Raw genomic sequence first — 22,672 nt, forward strand, 5'->3', positions numbered from 1 at the left:
GTCCACAATCTTCAGAGGAATTGTTTTCACCTTCTACATTTTCCACAATAGATCCATTTACGGTTGGTTGTGTTGGTGATGGGGTAGATTCTGGGATAAGTGTTGGTGATGGGGTATATTCTCGGGTAGGTGTTATGTTGGAGCATGGAAATGCTCTACAAATAATGAGTGGTAGTTAGGTTGTATTTTTCCCTTTATTGTATTGTTGGTGTATTTGTCTCTCCCTCATATAACTATAAAGGGAGAGGTGGTCATTTCTTAGTATGCACTTTTTCTCACAATGTAATCTTAGAGAGAGATAGTGGTGGGATTTCTCTCCACCTAGGGAGAGTTTCTCTCTCCCACCAATGTTCTTCATGGAATAATATTTTATCTCTCTTTCTTTCTCATCTTCTATGAATTATCATCATGTTCTTCATATCTTTATATTTTGATACACGATAAATCTAGAGATATTATTTCTTCCGCATCCACCATTCGTATAAAAATGGGTCTCTACAATTGGTATCAGAGCTGTACCTTGAAGGTTTATTCGACTAGTTCAAGGGAACGACTCCCGTTTGGTGATTATCTTGAAGACTTTTCGTGTTTTTGCAAGAATTTTCGGGTCAAACCGGAAATTTCTGATGAGTTTTCTATTTTTCTGGGGTGATTCTTACTTAGTAGAATAATTATGTTGCTACTGCTCACTCAAATTCACTGCTGGAAGTTTATGTTCTTGGTGTTCTTAGTATTTTTCTGTTGAAGAAATGAAGAAAATGGGAGAAGAAATTATTTTTGTGGTCTCCAATATGTTGAAGAAATTGTTCCAGGAGGTTCTTTTAATCTTGGAAGAAAAGACACAAAATTAATGGGCTTATTTTTCTTGAAGAAATGTGGAGAAAAGCACTTTATTTTGATGATTTTTTTTCTTTCCAGCAACCTTTGTTCTTCACATCCGTATGGTGTTTATACCTTTCATCTTTAAATTGTTGCTGTGAATCCTCAAGATAGTGTATTTGGACGTAATATTGTGTTTTCATAAAGCATATTGTCCTTGTTACTCTTTTGGGTAAAGAGTACTTCACTATTTACTCCCTCAAAAAGACAAAACCATGTGACTTTGACTCATCCCATCCACTTTTGTCCCCTTAAAACCCCCTATACACTCTTTTTTTTGTCTTCCCAAGACAAATTTTTGACCCAAAATGCTTAAAAAAATATTCTCCTCATTAAAATATGAATAAATGGTCTTTGCGGTACCATTTTTCATGGAAAATAGCATTTTTCGTCATCTGTTCAGCCCTTCTTGGACTCCCGAACCGCAGCCAAAAACTGTCTACCGGAGTCTCCTAAGAAGCCTCCCTGCAGCCCCTCTCAGGCCTTGGTCCGCAGCCCCTATCCGCAGCCTCGGTCAGCAGCTTAGGAGCGTAAGTCATCCCCATTTGCCCTCGGTTCGGATCACTGCCTTGGTTCGGACCGTAGCCTCTCAACTTCGGTTCGGACCGCAGGCTTCTTTCTCCGTTTCGGACCACACCTCCTTCTCGGACCGCAGTCATCCATCGGCCAGCAATTGCGATCCGCACTTCGCTACTACCGCAACCCTCGTCTGCACCCATCCACCTGATCCGCAATCGCTCCTTCTCCATCAGCAACCACCCCACCGCAACTACCTCCCTCCCTGCGGTTCCCTTCTCAGCTCCGCCTCCACCCTTCTTTAGCCTTCCTCCTTTCCTCCTTTTTTTTCATCCCTTCTCATAAGCCCCTTCCCCTTTTTTTTAAGCCTTCTTATTTTTATTTTTATTTACTTTTTTTTCTTTTCAGCCTTTTTTTATTATTTAATTATTTAATTTTTTTTAACAACATTTATTTTTATTTAGTCAATTTTTTTTTCAGCCGATTATTTTTTTTAACACCATTTTTTTATTTAGCCAATTTTTTTATTAAAACCAATTACTTTTTTTACACCAATTATTTTTTTTACTACCAATTTTTGCCACAAACCACCCTTGGATTGTCACATTGGTTCATTTCATGCCGGTTATTTTGGAAGAATACTCCATACCGCAATCGAACTTCATATTATTCTTTGTGATGCTTGCACCGCAACGGCGATTGATCAACAAAGTTGTTTCGCATTCCTCACTTTATGGGATTTTATGACTTGGCGCTCTTGATCTTCGGTTAACAAATCATGTATCTTGAGCATGTGGGCTTTATTTTATATTGAATACCACTTCGAGAGTTCCGACACCGCAGTTTTGGGTATTTTGGTATCTTTTTGGCACAACAGAGATGATTTTCATGCAGTGATTCTTCGTTCTATGGTATTTGTTCATGCAGCTTCAACAACTATATCACCCATCTTCTCATGACCGCAGAGTATCTCTTTTACTCTATTTCTCGTGTCTTATCGAGACCCTTCATACATCTAGGGAGAGCTCTTTTAGCTCTTGGTATCCGACACTCTCCATCCGATGATTTGTTGATTTTTGATATCCGGTCATTGGTTATCAAAAATAGGGAGATAATATCATCCGGATTTGATTCTTATGATTGTTTGAGTTTGGATTTTTGAAGACTTTTGAAGACGATTATTTATTTAGTGATGTGATGTGGCACTTATTTTTGGTCTTTACGAATCAAATTTTTGGCATTACTCGATGTTTTCCGATTCAGATTATTTATTATTCGGACTCAACCACAGGATGATTTTGTGTTTGCATCTGGTTCAGATTTTATGATTTCTCAAGTTTGGATTTGTGGTCCATGTTGTCAATGCGGATGCGTCGATGGCATGGCCTATGAAGTGTTGCTTAGTCTCTTGGATATGGAACCTGGTGTGGGCACATGGTCAGTAATGATCATGTTTTTTGCCCTACATGAGCGTTTCGCTTCTCGGACTCCCGAACCGCAGCCAAAAACTGTCTACCGGAGTCTCCTAAGAAGCCTCCCCGCAGCCCCTCTCAGGCCTTGGTCCGCAGCCCATATCTGTAGCCTCGGTCAGCAGCTTAGGACCGCAAGTCATCCCCATTTGCCCTCGGTTCGGATCACTGCCTTGGTTCGGACCGCAGCCTCTCAACTTCAGTTCGGACCGCAGGCTTCTTTCTCCGTTTCGGACCGCACCTGCTTCTCGCACCGCAGTCATCCATCGGCCAGCAATTGCGATCCGCACTTCGCTACTACCGCAGCCCTCGTCCGCACCCATCCACCTGATCTGCAATCGCTCCTTCTCCATCAGCAACCACCCCACCGCAGCTACCTCCTTCCCTGCGGTTCCCTTCTCAGCTCCGCCTCCACCCTTCTTCAGCCCTCCTCCTTTCCCCCCCCCCTCCTTTCCTCCTCCTTTTTTTTCATCCCCTCTTATCAGCCCCTTCCCCTTTTTTTAAGCCTTCTTATTTTTATTTTTATTTTTACTTTTTTTTCTTTTCAGCCTTTTTTTTATTATTTAATTATTTAATTTTTTTTAACAACATTTATTTTTATTTAGTCAATTATTTTTTTATTTTTTTATTTAGCCAATTTTTTAACACCATTTTTTTATTTAGCCAATTTTTTATTAAAACCAATTATTTTTTTACACAAATTATTTTTTTTAATACCAATTTTTGCCACAAACCACCCTTGGATTGTCACATTGGTTCATTTCATGCCGGTTATTTTGGAAGAATACTCCATACCGCAGTCGGACTTCATATTATTCTTTGTGATGCTTGCACCGCAACGGCGATTGATCAACAACGTTGTTTCGCATTCCTCACTTTATGGGATTTTATGACTTGGCGCTCTTGATCTTCGGTTGACAAATCATGTATCTTGAGCATGTGGACTTTATTTTATATTGAATACCACTTCGAGAGTTCCGGCACCGCAGTTTTGGTTATTTTGGTATCTTTTCGGCACAACAGATATGGTTTTCATGCATTGATTCTTCGTTCTATGGTATTTGTTCATGCAGCTTCAGCAACTATATCACCCATCTTCTCATGACCGCAGAGTATCTATTTTACTCTATTTCTCGTGTCTTATCGAGACCCTTCATACATCTAGGGAGAGCTCTTTTAGCTCTTGGTATCCGACACTCTCCATCCGATGATTTGTTGATTTTTGATATCCGGTCATTGGTTATCAAAAATAGGGAGAGAATATCATCCAGATTTGATTCTTATGATTGTTTGAGGTTGGCTTTTTGAAGACTTCTGAAGACGATTATTTATTTAGTGATGCGATGTGGCACTTATTTTTGGTCTTTACGGATCAAATTGTTGGCATTACTCGATGTTTTTCGATTCAGATTATTTATTATTCGGACTCAACCACATGATGATTTTGTGTTTGCATCTGGTTCAGATTTTATGATTTCTCAAGTTTGGATTTGTGATATTTTGAAGACGAAGATGATTTTGGCGATGTGACGTGACACTTATTTTTGATCTTTTGATCAAATTTTTGGCATTGCTAGACCATGTCTTTGGACTCACATTATTTATTATCCGGACATCATTTTTGGATGCTTCGCATTTTTAGCAGGTTATTCTTTGATGAATTTTGGTGTATTATGATTCGAGAACTCGAGATGTTTTTCAGACTTTTTGAAGCCGAAGTGTTTCTTTTATTGGATCTTCTATGTGCTCATGGTGACCTTCTTCTTCCCGTGATTATGACTAGTTTGAAGATTTGGATCTTATTTTTTCCGCTTCATTGGTTGTGCTTTGAAGCCGAAGACCTTCATTGTTTAGAGATTCATGGCCAGTTTCAGACTTCACAGACACTTCAGAGTTTCAGAGACATTTCAGCATTTGGTTCTCACTATGTTTCATTTTATTACCACACTTGCTAGTCGGATTACTGTATTATAGCCTTGTATCACTTATTGTATCTCTCATCATTTGTATGCATTTAGGGAGAGAATGTTGGAGCATGGAAATGCTCTACAAATAATGAGTGGTAGTTAGGTTGTATTTTTCCCTTTATTGTATTGTTGGTGTATTTGTGTCTCCCTCATATATAAAGGGAGAGGTGGTCATTTCTTAGTATGCACTTTTTCTCACAATGTAATCTTAGAGAGAGAAAGTGGTGGGATTTCTCTCCACCTAGGGAGAGTTTCTCTCTCCCACCAATGTTCTTCATGGAATAATATTTTATCTCTCTTTCTTTCTCATCTTCTAAGAATTCTCATCATGTTCTTCATATCTTTATATTTTGATACACAATAAATCTAGAGATATTATTTCTTCCGCATCCACCGTTCGTATAAAAATGGGTCTCTACATGTTAGGATAGATGTATATGTTGATGATGTGGTAGTTCCTTTAGGTAAGGAGGATGTGGTAGTTATTGTAGTTGTTGAGGATGGTAGTGTCGATGAAGGTTTTGAGGTTGTGGTAGTAGATTTAGGTGTTGATGATGTGGTAGTGGATGTCAGTGTTGAGGATGGTTTCGATGATGTAGGTGCTGAAGTTTTGGTTAGAGATGTAGGTGTTGAGGATGGAATTGGTCCAGTTTCTGAAGTTTTAGATATATTTGTTGAGGATGGTGTGGAGGTTGTAAGTGATGTTGAGGAAGTGGTAGTCATGGTTGGTGTTAATGATTTAGGTTTAGGGGTTTTGGTGCTAGATGTTATAGGTGCATTGGATGTGGTTGCTAATTTTGGGAAGTCGACTTCTTCATCTTCTAATTGTCTGCTTATGAATTTTATAGTTGAAGTCTTGTTGCAGTTCAATACCTGTGGTGCAATTAATTTAGTTGCCTTCACACCTGATGCTCCTTTTGGTTTCAAGTTCGACATCTTTCTTGCTTAAAAATAAACAAAAAACTATAGTCAATATCAATGAATTAAAGATGATAAACTATTGATGAGTAGAGAACAATCATTTGATAAAAAAAATTATAGATGAATCCATTACTACGCATGCATACTATTGAATACAATTATATTGCCTACTTCGTTAACATGTAATTAAAGTTCGACAATCATAGATTAAAAAATCAAAACCAATGTAGTTGTAATTTAAGATGATAATATATATGAAGATGATCAGAGAACAAGAAACGATGATCACGACAATAGTAAATTAAATAAATATAATTTTTAGATGGGTGACAACCTATATCGCCAAATTCAGTACACAAACGTAATGAAGAAAGATTTCGATCAATTACCCGCCGGAGTTGATTACAGAAAATCTAAACCCTATTTCTAATAAGCTAATTTATCCTAATATGCAGCCTTAACGTGTGTAGGTTAGATGGAAAGGAATTGCGAAATATTTTGAAGCTCCACTAATGAAAAATTCAAATTGTACAAATTAGCGCTAAATGTTTAGCGATTCAAAATTTTTAAAGTAGTTCTAGCTTGATAGAAAGGGTATATAACGTCAAGAAAATACAAAGAGTAACGAGGTGTTCATACCATAATTTTAATTTAAAATTATATAAACAATAATAAACTATACATCTTTATGTTGCTATGTTTAAACCAAAATTTATATATAAAAGACGTATGGGTCATGGGTCAATTTGTTAGTTCCTTATAATGTCATGGAAATACCCATAGATGACATATGGGTCGTGGGTCATGTGGTAGTTGCTTATAGTATCATGGTAACACCCATATATAAAATATAGGTCATGGGTCATGTGGTATTTAGTTATAGTCTCATGGTAATACCCATGAATTACATATGGGTCATTGGTCAATATGGTAGTTTCTTATAGTGTCATGGTAACACCCATGGATGACATATGGGTCATGGGTCAATGTGATAGTATGGTAATACCAATGGATAATGTAACAACGTAAATTTTCAAACAATTTTTCATTTTTAAATCATATTTTCAATCATCCAAAAACAATATCAAACAAACTATATCCAATGTCATCATAACAAACAAATCCCAGAATCTCAAAACATAATCTCTATGAGTGTGTACGGATCATGCCGGCGCCTTCCCACGATCCTCGCTAGTACCTGAAACACATAACACAGCAACTGTAAGCATAAATGCTTAGTGAGTTCCCCAAAATATCACATACAACACATACGCCTTTCCAGGCCATATCTCTGTGGGATCTTCCGATCCAAATGTCTCAGGGGACTTCCATCCCGAAGCCCGGTAGACCTTTCGGTCCTACCCGTATCGACCTTCCGGTCCGTAACCTCTTGACCTTCCGGTCCATATCATATTGACCTTCCGGTCCTTATCATACATAACATACATAACTGTCACACCCCAAAACCGAGAACGGCGGAATACGTTCTGGGGTGGAGGACGTCATGTACAGTATCATAACAAAGCATAATAGTAAAGACAAGCAACAACATCCATTGCATTAAGATAATAATTGTAATACAAACGTGTTCAGTACAAATGTTAGACACCAAAAATACAATCAAAATAAGGTGGAGTCTTATGTGTGCTCCGTCTTCTTAAAAGTTGCATCCGTACCTGTCTACTGATTACCTGAGAATACAAGTTATTTTGAAAATGTTTATCAGCATAAAGCTGGTGAGTTCATAAGTATTTAGTGTCATTTCCTGTATAAAAATATTCACAATTATACATTTGTAAAAGAAAGTTTTGGTGTTCGAAAATAGTATGAGCCCTAGAAAACCCTATGTTTTCCAGAAAAAAAGTAGTCTTCACCAAGACCCGATGGTTTGTTTGTTCCTTTGATAATGTACAAGTTTTCCCAGTAATTATTTGTTTGAAAATATAGTTTTAGACTTTATTCATGTCTAGTAATGAGAAAAATGTTTTACCCCAACAGTATCACTGTCGGCCATATGTAATGAAATGCAAGCTCCATGTAGTATTAAATGTACAATACTCCTCAGGGAGTCTGTTGCCTTTAATTCTTAAAGTATTAATTAAAGGTTTGAATGTGAACTCGTACGTAACCATGCTGATTGACGATCGAATCCCTTTGACCCTCCGAGTCATATGTAGTGATGTGACATTTTGTCACCCCTGGGCCTAGACGGCTCGGACTGTAGCTAGCAGTCGGGATGTGGGAGTGTCTGTCCCGTATAGATCTATATACATAATGCCCGCTCTCCCTCCAGGAGACTCTGGTTACGCGGTGATAGCACAAAGATGTGTCGTATCGAGAAATAGTATGCCACATTCTATTTTAGTAAGTTCTCTTGTATAGTATGTATTGTTCTCGTTGTACAGCATATAGTGTTCTCTTTGTATAGTATGTAATGTTCTCCTTGTATAGTATATAGTGTTCTCTTGTATAGTACATAGCATATATTGACTCACAACTGAACTGACTCTGGTAGTTGTCATGGCAATAGCAGCACTGAGTAGTAATCCTTAACTATACCTATTATAGTTAAATAATAATGTTGGTTGTATGTCCTTGATATTCAAAGGCATTGAACTGATATGAAAACTTTTATATCTGACACAAATATATAGGATATATAACTAAGAATTCAACGAGAGTCGGACTAATAACAAGATACCCTAAGCCCACAATCAAACAAGAACAGGAAATAAGGTGAGATATTAGTCCTAAGTCCTTCAAGTCTTACTTATATAAATATATTGGTGTAGATATGGTTTGAGAATAAAAATTAGTTTAAACAGATTTTGGAAAATAGTCTTATAGCGATTTAACACGAAAATGAATTTGGTAAGCATTTGAAAACAGTTTAATTGGCAATATAGTTGAAAATATAGAAAATCCCTTTTTGGTGGTAAGAACAGTTAATAGTGTAGAAAATCCTTTTGGTTGCAAGTTATAGTTCACATGCGATTGTTACTATAACTTATTTGGTTCAACTTGTATTCCCCCCCCCCCATAAATCAGTTAAAAACATTTAAAAAGGTTCATTTAGGGGTATGAACTCACCTGTAGTGAGTGAAGTGGATGGAAACGCCGGGTAGGATGCTAGGTGTCAAGTGAGGACTTGAACACACACACGGATCCTATGTAACATGTAGTGATGTATAAAGTATCTAATTAGTTGTGTAATCACTAATTAAGTGAGTAAAGGCACTTTAATGTATGAAAACACTTTGTTTCAAGTGTTAGGAGTGCTAAAGGTTGCATCTAAGGAGTGTATGGCCTCACTACGGAGTTTACACTTCACTTGGCCACACTTAAGTGTGTTTACGGTTGGGAGACCATTTCCCCCATGAGTTTACGGTCGTAAACTCATGGAAATGGTGAGTTTGTGTGTCTAAAGGTCTCATGCATCACAAGGAGGGTTCCTAGGATCAATTCAAGGACTTGGGAAGTGATTAGGGTTCAATTGGGTACTCCCTTGGAGTTTACGGTCCTTGGACCACTCCTTGGGAGTTTACGGTCGTAAACTCTAGGGTTTAAGGCCGTAAACCCTTGACCACTTCAACCATTTCATGTTTTAGGATCCTAAGCTCATCTACACTAGTTTCTAGTTCATCAAACAAGCTAAGGAAGGGTTTAGGGGCATCAAAACACCATTTGAGGTGTTTACGGTTTTGGGTTTACGGTTCTTGAATGTTCAAGAACCATAAACTCAAGTTTATGGCCAAAAAGTCATGATCTTGGGTTCCTTAGTCCATGCATGCAAGTATCTAAGCTATATCTAAGCATTAGAGAAGGTTTGGAAGTGTTTTGGGGCTTCAAAACCCTCACATAGGAGTTTACGGTTTTGGGAGGCTCCCCAAACCGTAAACACATGCATGTTGGGGTATTTGGATGATCCAACTCGAAATAGCATGAATACCAAGCTAGAAAATCAAGTTAGGGGGGTTTACCTTTGATTTTTTTTTGAGGCTTGAAAGTGGTGATCCTTTGCCAAACTCGATTTTAGAGAGAGAAGGTAGAGAGAGAAAGCTCCAAGGTGGGGAAAAGACTCTAAAGGTGGACACTCCTCCTTTATATATGGCTGCCTAGTGGGGACCCACCATACACTGTCGTTTAATCGGAGCTAAATGTTTTTACCCGGTAAACTAACCGTAACCCGACTTAGATGCATTTATTCCGTCATTAAATATATATTATTTTAATAACTCAAAATGAATTATTTTAATAAATAAAAGTTAACGGAAAATTTTAATAGAACTAACTTTTATTAACGGAAACGGGTTACAGTGACGGAGTAAATTTCGGGTTGTCACAATAACACACACATATCACATAACAACATACAACTCATACATCTCATAGCATATAAGACCTTCCGGTCACACATATGTACCCTTCCAGGTACAGTATAGTGAGAAGACTCACCTCAATGAAGTCGGATAACTCTCGTGCTCAACGTCCCGACCTAGCCCCCTCCTATCATTCAAATAACATCCTCGATCAATACTCTCTCACAGTCTCATCTCTAAAGATTGGGTAGAAGGCCATTCTACCCCTCCCTGAACTCTCTTGAATTAGTCTTGACCAGAACCCTAAGGTCAACGAAAGTCAACGGTCAAACTTTGACCCAACTGGTCGAGTGCACACGGGCGACTCGGCGAGTCCATGCGGGTCCTCTGGATCCTTTTAGCCTCTCTTGGCTCGTCGAGTCATCCTTCCACTCGACGGGTTCCTCCTGTCACGAATCGCGGGGCAACCCCGACTCGACTCGTCGAGTCCACTTATGTACTCGGCGAGTTGCTTCCATGTTCATACTCAAATGACCTTCTAAGGTCAGATCTGCTTCTCTAATCTATAGATCTGACCTTCCCAAACATAATAATCACGTAAAGGTCGAATCTTGGCACACATGCAACACACCCAAAGCTTCTTTTGGTGAAATAACCTCTAAAATGGCCTCCTAGGCTCATAACTCAAAAGGTATGGCATAAAGCAGAGTGGTAAGGACTCTCTGGACCTCTTAAGGTCCAGATCTATGAACCAACTTGCCTTGGGACCTCACATACTCAAGATTCAACTAAAAGAGGCATAAAGAAAACCCTACAATTCAATAGAATCATAATAAACACGAGAATGGCACATATTGTTACCTCCAACAACTTCCTCTGATCAAATAGAAGTGGATCCAAGCTCCTCAATCCGCCTAGCTTGTTCTACCTCCTTCCTTCTTGACAAAACACACAAGAAATGGTGAGTTAGCCTTCCTCTTGCACCACAAACGATCTCTCTGCTCTCTAGGGTTTCTCAGGGGTGAAGTGGCCGCAAATAGAGGCCATAAAGGCCTTTAAATAGGGCACAGAACCTGAGAATTAGGGTTTCAATTTACAGCGCGGACTCGTCGAGTCCACCCTTTCCGACTCGTCGAGTCCGTTCATTAATCCAGTCACCAATCGCGGTCCTACTCGACGATTCTACGCCTCAACTCGTCGAGTCCCTCTCTTTTACTCATAATTAAATGATCAAACATAATACCTGGAAATCCGGATGTTACAATTCCCCCCCACTAGAATCAGACTTCGCCCTCGAAGTCTTGCTCTGCAAACAACTATGGATGTTGTTCCCGCATCTCCAACTCCGGCTCCCAAGTCAGCTCGGACCCTCTCCGATGTTGCCACTGGACCTGCACCAGGGACACCTCCTTGTTTCTCAGAACCTTGATCTTCCGGTCCCGGATCGCGATTGGCCTCTCAGCATAACTCAGGCTCGCATCCACCTGAATATCCTCCAGCGGCACCACCGCCGACTCGTCGGCTATACACTTCCTCAACTGAGACACGTGGAAGGTATCATGAATCTGGATCAACTCCGTAGGTAGCTCCAACCGATATGCTACCCTGCCCACCCTCGCGGTCACCCTGAACGACCCAATATACCGGGGCCCCAGCTTGCCCCTCTTCCTGAATCGAATCACTCCTTTCCAAGGAGACACTTTCAGGAGTACGAAGTCTCCCTCTTGGAACTCAAGCTCGGATCGTTGCCTATCCGCATAACTCTTCTGGCGACTCTGAGCCGTCAACAACCTCTGTCTAACCTACTGTATCTGCTCGGTTGTCTGAAGCACTATCTCAGTGCTGCCCATTACGCGCTGCCCAACCTCTCCCCAGCAAATGGGAGTCCGACATCTCCTCCCGTATAACAACTCGAAGGGAGGCATACCAATACTCGAATGGTGGCTGTTGTTATAAGAAAACTCAGCCAACGGCAGATACATGTCTCAACTTCCCCCGAAGTCCAACACACATGCTCGGAGCATGTCCTCGAGCGTCTGAATCGTCCACTCACTTTTCCCGTCCGTTTGTGGGTGGTAAGCGGTACTGAAATGCAGCCTCGTACCCAACTCCTCATGGAACTTCTTCCAGAACCTGGAAGTGAAACATACATCTCGGTCTGACACAATCGAGATCGGTACTCCATGCCGCGATACCACCTCCCTCACATACAACTCTGTCAATCTCTCTGCAAAAGAGCTCTCACTGATAGCAAGGAAGTGAGCGCTCTTCGTCAGCCGGTCGACAATCACCCAAATCGCATCGACAACCCTCGCGGTCCTTGGCAATTTGGTGAAAAAATCCATGGAAATCTATTCCCACTTCCACTGGGGAACCTCAAGTGGCTGCAACTTGCCGTGCGGACGCTGGTGCTCAGCCTTAACCCTGCAACAAGTCAAGCACCTCTCAACAAACCATGCTACATCCCTCTTCATTTTGGGCCACCAGTAATCTTTCTTCAGATCCAAATACATCTTAGTGGCTCCGGGATGGATCTAGAATCTCGATCGGTGCGCCTCCTCCATCAAAGTGGTGTGCGCCTCGCCTGCATACGACACCCAAATCCGACCTTGAAAGGTCATAAGCCCACGACTATCGGTAACGAACTCAGGTACTTGTCCAATCACCCGCTCTCTCTTGCGGTTCTCCGGTCTCACGGCCTCTGCCTGGGCCTCCCGAATGGTGTCCAACACCGGAGTCATCACTGTCAGCCGCATACAAATGTCTCGAATCGGGGCACTCTCCGCCCTACGGCTTAGGGCATCAGCTACAACATTAGCTTTGCCTGGGTGGTACAGGTGCTCACAATCGTAATCCTTTACCACGTCCAACCATCTCCTCTGGCGCATATTCAGGTTGGGCTGATCCATCAAATACTTCAAGCTTTTGTGGTCCGTGTATATGTTACACCGAACCCCATACAAATAGTGACGCCAGATCTTGAGGGCGAACACCACTGCCCCCAATTCCAGATCGTGGGTGGGATACCTCGTCTCATGAGGCTTCAGCTGCCTCGATGCATACGCTATCACATGCCCCCTCTACATAAGTACTGCACCCAACCCCGATATCGATGCGTCACAATACACCACAAAATCCTCCATCCCTTCCGGGAGGGCTAACACCGGGGATTCGCATAATCTCTGGCGAAGTGTCTCAAACGAGGTATGCTGCTCCGGACCCCATGAAAAAGCAACACCCTTCCGGGTCCACCTGGTGAGAGGCACGACGATCTTGGAGAAATCCCTGAAAAATCTCCGATAATAGCCGGCCAATCCTAGAAAACTCCTTATCTCGGTGGGTGCTCTCGGCACCTCCCACCTCATAACCGCCTCAATCTAGGCCGGATCGACCAAAATCCCATTCTGGTTGACGAGATGCCCCAAGAACTGGACCTCCCATAACCAGAACTCGCACTTGGAGAGTTTGGCATAAAGCCTCTCCGATCTCAATACCCCAAGAATCTCTCTCAGATGCTCCTCGTGCTGCTCTCTAGATCTCGAATACACCAAAATATCATCAATGAACACGATCACCGAACGATCCAACATCGGCCTACACACCCTGTTCATGAGATCCATGAACGCTTCTGGTGCATTGGTGAGCCCGAAAGGCATCACCACGAACTCGTAATGCCCATAACGAGTCCTGAACGCCGTCTTCTGGATATCCACATCACGCACTATCATCTAATGATATCCAGACCTCAGATCAATCTTGGAGAACCAAGACGCTCCCTGCAACTGATCGAACAAATCGTCGATCCTCGGTAATGGGTAACGGTTCTTGACCGTCAACTTGTTCAACTCCCGGTAATCAATGAACATCCGGTGTGAACCATCCTTTTTCTTGACAAAAAGGATTGGTGCTCACCAATGGGAACTACTTGGTCTAATAAACCCCTTCCCCAACAGCTCCTGAAGCTGCGAGGATAACTCCTATATCTCTGGCGGCGCAAGGCGATAAGGCGCCTTGGCGATAAGCGCTGCCCCCGCAACCAAATCGATACAGAACTCTACCTGCCTCTCGGGAGGCGTACCCGGCAACTCCTCGGTAAAAACATCCGGGAACTCACGCACTATCGGAACGTCATCAATCGAACTTGGCCTCCCAGCGGCCACTCGTGTGTCCATCACATAGGCTACAAACCCGCTGCAGCCCTGATGTAAACTCTGTCTCGCTCTGGCAGCCGAACAAAACGCTGACCCACATCCGGTACCCTCGCCGTACACCGTAAGTACTCCCCTACTAGGGTCTTGTATCGTCACCAACTGTCGCTCGCAGTCTATAACAGCCCCAAATCGGCTCAACCAATCCATGCCCACTATGACACATACGTCCCCCATTGCAATCGGGACTAGATCTATCGGAAACTCAACACCGAAGATCTCGAGTACACATCCTCGAACCACTTCCGTAGCTAACACCGCTCGCTCGTCAGCTATAGAAACTCGTAAAGGTCGACTCAACGCCTCTCGTCGGATACTGATGTGCTGACTAAACGCTAAGGAAACAAATGACCGACTTGCACCCGAGTCAAATAACACCAAAGCAGGTACAGAATTCACAAGAAAAGTACCTACGCATATCATAATATAAGCACAATACCTCAAACTCATCATAAATAAATGAAAGAATACATACCAGCCACGACATCGGGCGCTGCGTGGACCTCCTCCGCTGTCAACTGGAAAGCTCTCCCGCGAGCCTTCGGTGCCTCGGCCTTCACCGGCCAAACCTCAGTAGCTCGCACGACAGCAGGGGCAGATCCCTGCAGTGCTCCCTGTGCTGTCCCCCGTAGCTGCGGACACTCAGCCTTCCGATGGCCCGTCTGGTTGCAATGAAAGCAAACCATGAACCTCTTGGGGCAATCCTTGGCTATATGCCCCTCCTTGCCACATTTGTAGCAAGCACCCGATCGACAAACCCCGTCATGTCCCTTGCCGCACTTTCCGCAAGTGCAGCCCTTCTGGCCTCCAGATCTCGAATCGGCGGGCTTCGCCCGCTTGGCTGTCGGCTGAGACTGTTTCGGTCGCCGATCCATCCCCTGAGACTCGGCCTCCTCCCTGGCCTGAGTCTCCAACTCAATCTCCCTCTTCCGGGCATTTGCCTGGAGCTCAGCAAATGTCCGGTAAGTCGAGTTCGACACGAACTCCCGAATATCCCTCCTCAAAATGCCCAAATACCGGCTCATGCGTGCCTGCTCGGTAGACACCTGCTCGGGGCAGAACATCGCCCTCTCATGAAACTTCCTGGTAACCACTGTAACAGAATCAGTACCCTGCTTGAGGGTCAAGAACTCTTGGGCCAACCGTTCCCTCTCCACCGGGGGAACATACTCGTCTCTGAACATGGTGATGAACCTCTCCCAGTTCACCTCTGAAATCTCTGCAAGAGTGAAGCTCGCCGTCACGAACTTCCACCAATCCTTCGCTCCCAAGCGAAGTTGATTCAGCGCGAACCGAACCCTCAGATGCTCCGGACATGAACACGTATAGAAGCATCCCTCGATATCAGAAATCCATCTCATCGCAGCGATCATATCCTGCGTCCCGTAAAACTCTGGTGGCTTCGTGTTGCTGAACTCTCGAAACAACAACGAGTCACCTCCCTGAGGCCTGGCAGCAGCCACAGCTACGGTAGCTGCAGCAGCCGCAACCTCTATCACCGTTGCGTACCGCTCATCAAAAGTCTCAATCAGCGTGGTCTTGATGGACCCAAACATCTCCGGAATCTCAGCTCGAATCGCCGCTGCCACCTCATCGTGGATCATCTGACGAAGCTCCTCATCACTCACGCCGCTCGTCTCAGGTCTGTGGCGTGTCCCAAGCATGATGTCTCTGAAATACAACATAATAATATCAGAGATTTGCTCGAGCATACTCGCACTCGATAACTCAACCCTACTTGTTCCCTAGTACCCAAAGGATTCTTACTTCAAGTGCGCACTGCTCTGGTGTCTTCAGTAGTACGGGCCTTATACTACCGTCCACACCACATCATCATTCACCCCAAGTCCTCCTCCTTGGATCCCAAATCACAAGTACTCTACATCTCGCTAGCATAGGCTACCCTTCGGTAACCTCTCATGGCTCCTCACTGCTACCTACTCGCTCTCAAGCATCTCACAGCAGAAGAAATCTTCCTAGGCTAAGGCATCACAAATCAGGCCACTCTAGTCCTAATATGAGTACCTAGCCTACTCTAGCATGCATAGCATATCACATAATATCTCGTAACACATAATGTAAGGGTATTTTGGAAAATCACCGTTCGGGCGCTGACTGATCGTACACACTGCTCCGTTCTGCCTTTTTCAAAATCTTTTACTCTCTTAGAAAAATTGTTTATTTTATGAAAAACTTTCTCAAATCCTCAGTTTGAGTTCAGATACATCCGAAGATGCACCCGAATCCCTCAAACCAAGGCTCTGATACCAACTTGTAACAACGTAAATTTTCAAACAATTTTTCATTTTTAAATCATATTTTCAATCATCCAAAAACAATATCAAACAAACTGTATCCAATGTCATCATAACAAACAAATCCCAGAATCTCAAAACATAATCTCTATGAGTGTGTACGGATCATGCCGGCGCGTTCCCGCGATCCTCGCTAGTAACTGAAACACATAACACAACAACTGTAAGCATAAATGCTTAGTGAGTTCCCCAAAATACCACATACAACACATACGCCTTTCCAGGCCATAACTCGGTGGGATCTTCCGATCCAAATGTCTCAGGGGACTTCCGTCCCGAATCCCGATAGACCTTCCGGTCCTACCCGTATCGACCTTCCGGTCCGTAACCTCTTGACCTTCCGGTCCATATCATATTGACCTTCCGGTCCTTATCATACATAACATACATAACACACACATATCACATAACAACATACAACTCATACATCTCATAGCATATAAGACCTTCCGGTCATACATATGTACCCTTCCAGGTACAGTATAGTGAGAAGACTCACCTCAATGAAGTCGGATAACTCTCGTGCTCAACGTCCCGACCTAGCCTCCTCCTATCATTCAAATAACATCCTCGATCAATACTCTCTCACAGTCTCATCTCTAAAGATTGGGTAGAAGGCCATTCTACCCCTCCCTGAACTCTCTTGAATCAGCCTTGACCAGAACCCTAAGGTCAACGAAAGTCAACGGTCAACCTTTGACCCGACTCGTCGAGTGCACACGGGCGACTCGGCGAGTCCATACAGGTCCTCTGGATCCTTCTAGCCTCTCTTGGCTCGTCGAGTCATCCTTCCACTCGACGGGTTCCTCCTGTCACGAATCGCGGGGCAACCCCGACTCGACTCGTCGAGTCCACTTATGAACTCGGCGAGTTGCTTCCATGTTCATACTCAAATGACCTTCTAAGGTCAGATCTGCTTCTCTAATCTATAGATCTGACCTTCCCAAACATGATAATCACGTAAAGGTCGAATCTTGGCACACATGCAATACACCCAAAGCTTATTTTGGTGAAATAACCTCTAAAATGGCCTCCTAGGCTCATAACTCAAAAGGTATGGCATAAAGCAGAGTGGTAAGGACTCTCTGGACCTCTTAAGGTCCAGATCTATGAACCAACTCGCCTTGGGACCTCACATACTCAAGATTCAACTAAAAGAGGCATAAAGAAAACCCTAGATTTCACTAGAATCATAATAAACACGAGAATGGCACAGATTGTTACCTCCAACAGCTTCCTCTGATCAAATAGAAGTGGATCCAAGCTCCTCAATCCGCCTAGCTTGTTCTACCTCCTTCCTTCTTGCTAAAACACACAAGAAATGGTGAGTTAGCCTTCCTCTTGCACCACAAACGATCTCTCTGCTCTCTAGGGTTTCTCAGGGGTGAAGTGGCCGCAAATGGAGGCTATAAAGGCCTTTAAATAGGGCACAGACCCCGAGAATTAGGGTTTCAATTTACAGCGCGGACTCGTCGAGTCCACCATTTTCGACTCGTCAAGTCCGTTCATTAATCCAGTCAGCAATCGCGGTCCTACTCGACGAGTCTACGCCTCAACTCGTCGAGTCCCTCTCTTTTACTCATAATTAAATGATCAAACATAATACCTGGAAATCTGGATGTTACAAATAACATATAGGTCATGGGTCAATATGGTAATTGGTTATAGTGTCATGGTAATACCCATGGATAACATATGGGTCCTTGGTCAATGTGGTAGTTGCATATAGTGTCATGATAATACCCATGGATGACATATGGGTAATGGGTCAATATGGTAGTTGCTTATAGTGTCAGCGTAACACCAATGGATGACATATGGGTCATGGGTCATGTGGTAGTTACTTATAGTGTCATGGTAAGACCCATGGATGACATATAGGTCATGGGTCATGTGGTAGTTTCTTATACTGTCATGGTAACACCCATGGATGACATAAGGGTCATGGGTAATGTGGTAGTTGGTTATAGTGTCATGGTAATACCCATGGATTACATCTGGGTCATTGGTAAATGTGGTAGTTGTTGGATTAGTGTCTAAGTCTATAACTATAATTGGTATATACTTGACCCGACCCGGCATGGTCCATTTAGGTTGCATGGCATCGGAACATTTGGATAGACCTTTTGTGAGAAGAGGATATTTGTGACATATTAATATATTATAAGTTCTAATATATTAATATGAATTCATATTATTTAATTAGTATTGATCAAGAATTAATTTAGAATTAATTTAGTGATAAAAAAATAACTAATTAAATATATGGGGATTGATTGTGTAAATCATTCATTCTTATATATGTGGGCTTATGATCCATGATTCCTTATGTTGGGTTTAACCCATGTGGTGACCCATGGATACTCCATGGAGGTTAAAACCCATGGAGCATAAGGAATGGGTAAAGTCATGGGTTACATGGTGTAACCCTAATATGCACACTATATAAAGACCCCATTAGTAGGTGAAATTGGCACTAGTGGATACACAAGAGGGCAAGCTGATTTCTAAGAGTCAAGTATCTCTTCTCATGGTTATTCCAAATGTTTATGATGTTGTGTGAACCATTTGAGGTGTTACACTTGGGGCACTAGGCTCTTAAGCTCCATGGAATCAAACTAGAACAAAGAGGTATGTATTCTATCTAGTTTTGTTATCCTAGTACATATGATTGTATGCTAGTTAGGGTAATACCTTGGAAAATTAATATTTGCATGTATAATAGAGAAAACATAGATCCAAGGTATTTAGGGTTGCATGTACACCTTAGGAGTGTTAGAATTCTCAAAAATCAACAGTGGTATCAGAGCCTAGGCTTGTTTTCAAGTTATGCATGCTGAAATAGCTGAAAAAATTTGATTTTCTGGCTGTCTGGGCACGGGACTCGCCAAGTCCACTGATGGACTCGCCGAGTCCATGAAGAAACTCATCCTTCTCATCGAGTAGGTTCATACACTCGACGGGTAGAAGCCCCTGACAGCATATTTTCGACTTTTAAGGATGGAATTGGACTAGGAACATTACCCTAAGCTGTTTTATAACTTATAAACCTATTTTTGATGTGGTAATGTTCATGCTAATCCAATTTCAAAGATAACTGCATTAATTTCAATATATGTATTAGTTTTATGTTCATGCTAATTTCTTGAAGATTGATGATTTGAATTATCTTGTTCTTATGAGTTAGCTTAGATTAATAGAAAAATTATGAGATAATGTGTTTTCAATCCATATTGATCTAAAAGTAATTCATAAAATGTGTTTTTGTAACTTGTCCTCAAGTTATATGAAAAGTCACATTTATGTTTTTTTAAACACTCATAAGATTTCCATAAGTTATGAAAGCGAAGAGTCTTATTTTTAAATGCTTTAAAGTCTTCCATAACTTGTCTTCAAGTTATGGAACTTGAAGAGTTTTTTCATTAAAACTACTTTAAACACATAAGTTATGGAGTTGAAAAGTTTTGTAGTGTTCAAAACTTGCCCTCAAGTTTTGGAATTTGTAAAGTTTCCCCTCATGAATACTTTAATTCCAAGTTAAACCCTAGAATTTTAAAAGTTTAAAATTCAACCCTTATACTATTATTATAATTTTGATTATATAGATATGTATAAGATAAAGTCAATCTTACCGTTAGTAGGCCTCATTCAAGAAGCCGGTCTATAAGGGGGGTATAAGGTTACTGCCTATAAAATGGCAGTTTAATGGGTGTCCACTCTCACCCACCGCTTCCTTGACTGGTGGCGGGTCGTTAGCTGAACGGGTAGGATAAGGACTATAATTCTCCCTTCATTAAAAGTATAATGATAAATACTAAGTAACTAAACACTTAAAAATTCCCAATCTTAGTTACTTAGGAAAATGTGAAAAGGTGCTAACCTATGAAATTGCACTTTGCACCTTTGTTAAGTCGTTAGTGGAGCGTGTATGGTTAACCGGCACACTAACATGGGACTGACAATGTGTGGCAAATGGTAACTTAATGTTTATCATAGATTGGTGGAGCGCTTGTGGTTAACCGGCACATCAATTAGGTGATAAAATTAAGGGTACCAAGTAAATTTGCATGGTTATTCACACCTTGTTTGTGATCCTCGGCATCCCAGTCATAAACTTGAAAGGGTACAATCGAGATTTAAACATGCCATTGAAAGTTCAATGAATCTCAAAAGATCTAGGAGTTTCAATCCAATTAAAACTTAATAATTTATTTTGTTTTTCATGGTGGAAATTGGTAAATCATCATTTACCTACCTTCAAATATTTTATAACTTGGATTACGGCATCCCTCTTCCAGTTATAAATAGTTTTTGGGTCCTAGCCTTAATATTTCATATTGGGTGTTATATTAAGGACTTAAATCAACTAAACTTGAATTTCTCCCTCATAAATGTCTATTTCAGACAACTATGGTCTTCCCAAATCTTTAGGAACAAGCCTTCCTAATGAAGATGATATCCCACATGGCAATCAAGGTGAAAGATTAATCCCTTTGTTGTTCATTAATGGGACTGGAAATCATGCTTCACTTCCTCCACCTCCTCCAATAATTCTCCCTATCTCACAAGTTTCAATACTTGAAAAGTTCTAGGTCACTCAATCCCTATTGGCAAGCAAAGACTATATGTGCTTACATCTTGGAGGTTAAGTCACATATTGGCAAGCCGGGAGAGTCGGGTGTCGAAGTCTCGAGGTAGCTAGTTGTTGACTTGGTTCTTCAGTCACTCCCTGATGACAGATCACGACATGACGCTTAGTGATCTTACCTATTTGCTTAATGCTGCTAATTCAGCAATGATTTGGAGCATTGGTAAAGCAAATTAGACTGGAAGATCTACTTCTCAAACCTATTTGTACATTGACAATGGAAAGGGATTGGCCATGGTCAAGTCATTTGACTGATGGTAAAGAGAAAGGCTAAGTCTGAGACAATCAAGTGTGCCATTTCCAAAGAGTCCATATGTTTCTTTTGCCAAAAGAAGGGGCATTGGTTGCGAAGCTGCCGAATTTACCTGAAAGTTCATAAGGATGGTAAAAGTCAAAAAGTTTTGACTTTGCTTCAGGTTAAAGTCCATTATCTAACTCTATGAAGTCTCTTTTGGAGATTCTTAATACATGATGTAATGTAATTACATTTTGATGTTTTGGAAGAATCAAAGGAAGCTTAAAGAAAGAGTGTGCTGATTCTGATCGCGAAGATGGATTTCGATCGCAAGGTTCAGTGATCAGAATTTTGAGCTGCTACTTAAGAGTTATGATATATTTCTTAGGAATAGACAACAACATGTTTTTCATATGTATTTTCATTGTAAGGAAAGTTTTTTCCGCATGTCTTAAAATAAAAAGAAAAAAGTTTTGATTTTATTTATTTTAAGTATCCTCACAATGGCATTTGTGAAAAAAATTGTTGTTTATATGTTTCCATTGATAAGCAATATTGGAAAATGGATTTGATTCTTTCATTTGTGGTAGTGTCATAATTTATCAAATAAGGAAAGATTCTCATCACCCAAGATTCAGTTGGATAGAAACTTGGAATCATGCAAGTTGTATTGCATGATGAGTGAGAATTTTCATTTTTGGGAAATTAAGACTAGTTCCTTATTCACATGTATGTGTGAGTCAAGTGAAGGACTGAAGGATTGGGTACACTAGGTTGTGCGCTGGTCAGCTCCACCACAAAGGTCTATAAGATTATTCGTCATGATTTACTAAAGTTTAGTAAATATGGTTATACTTACAAGTTTAAGTGTAATTCTGAAACATTGGAAAAGTTTCAATGTATGGCAGGACGGATAAGAAGAATCAAATTAGGCAGAAAGATAAAACGTTCTCCAATCTGAAGAGATGGGAGAGTACTTGAGTATCTTGTTTTATGATTATCTTGGTGATTATAAAACCATATCACAATTGATCCTCTAAAGACACCTTAGTGCATTTGTTTGGCTAAGGAGAGGAATCATGAATTGTTGAAATGGTTAAATCAAAAGATAAATCATACTTCGTTCAAAAAATCAAGTCTTAAAGTCATACTCTAAGATTATAACTTGAGTGACATAATCTTTAGAAAGTTTATA

The sequence above is a fragment of the Lactuca virosa genome, chromosome 4 (genome assembly GCF_052849685.1).
Source record: "Lactuca virosa cultivar CGN04683 chromosome 4, Lactuca_virosa_CGN04683_v6, whole genome shotgun sequence".
NCBI classification, from domain to species: domain Eukaryota; kingdom Viridiplantae; phylum Streptophyta; class Magnoliopsida; order Asterales; family Asteraceae; genus Lactuca; species Lactuca virosa.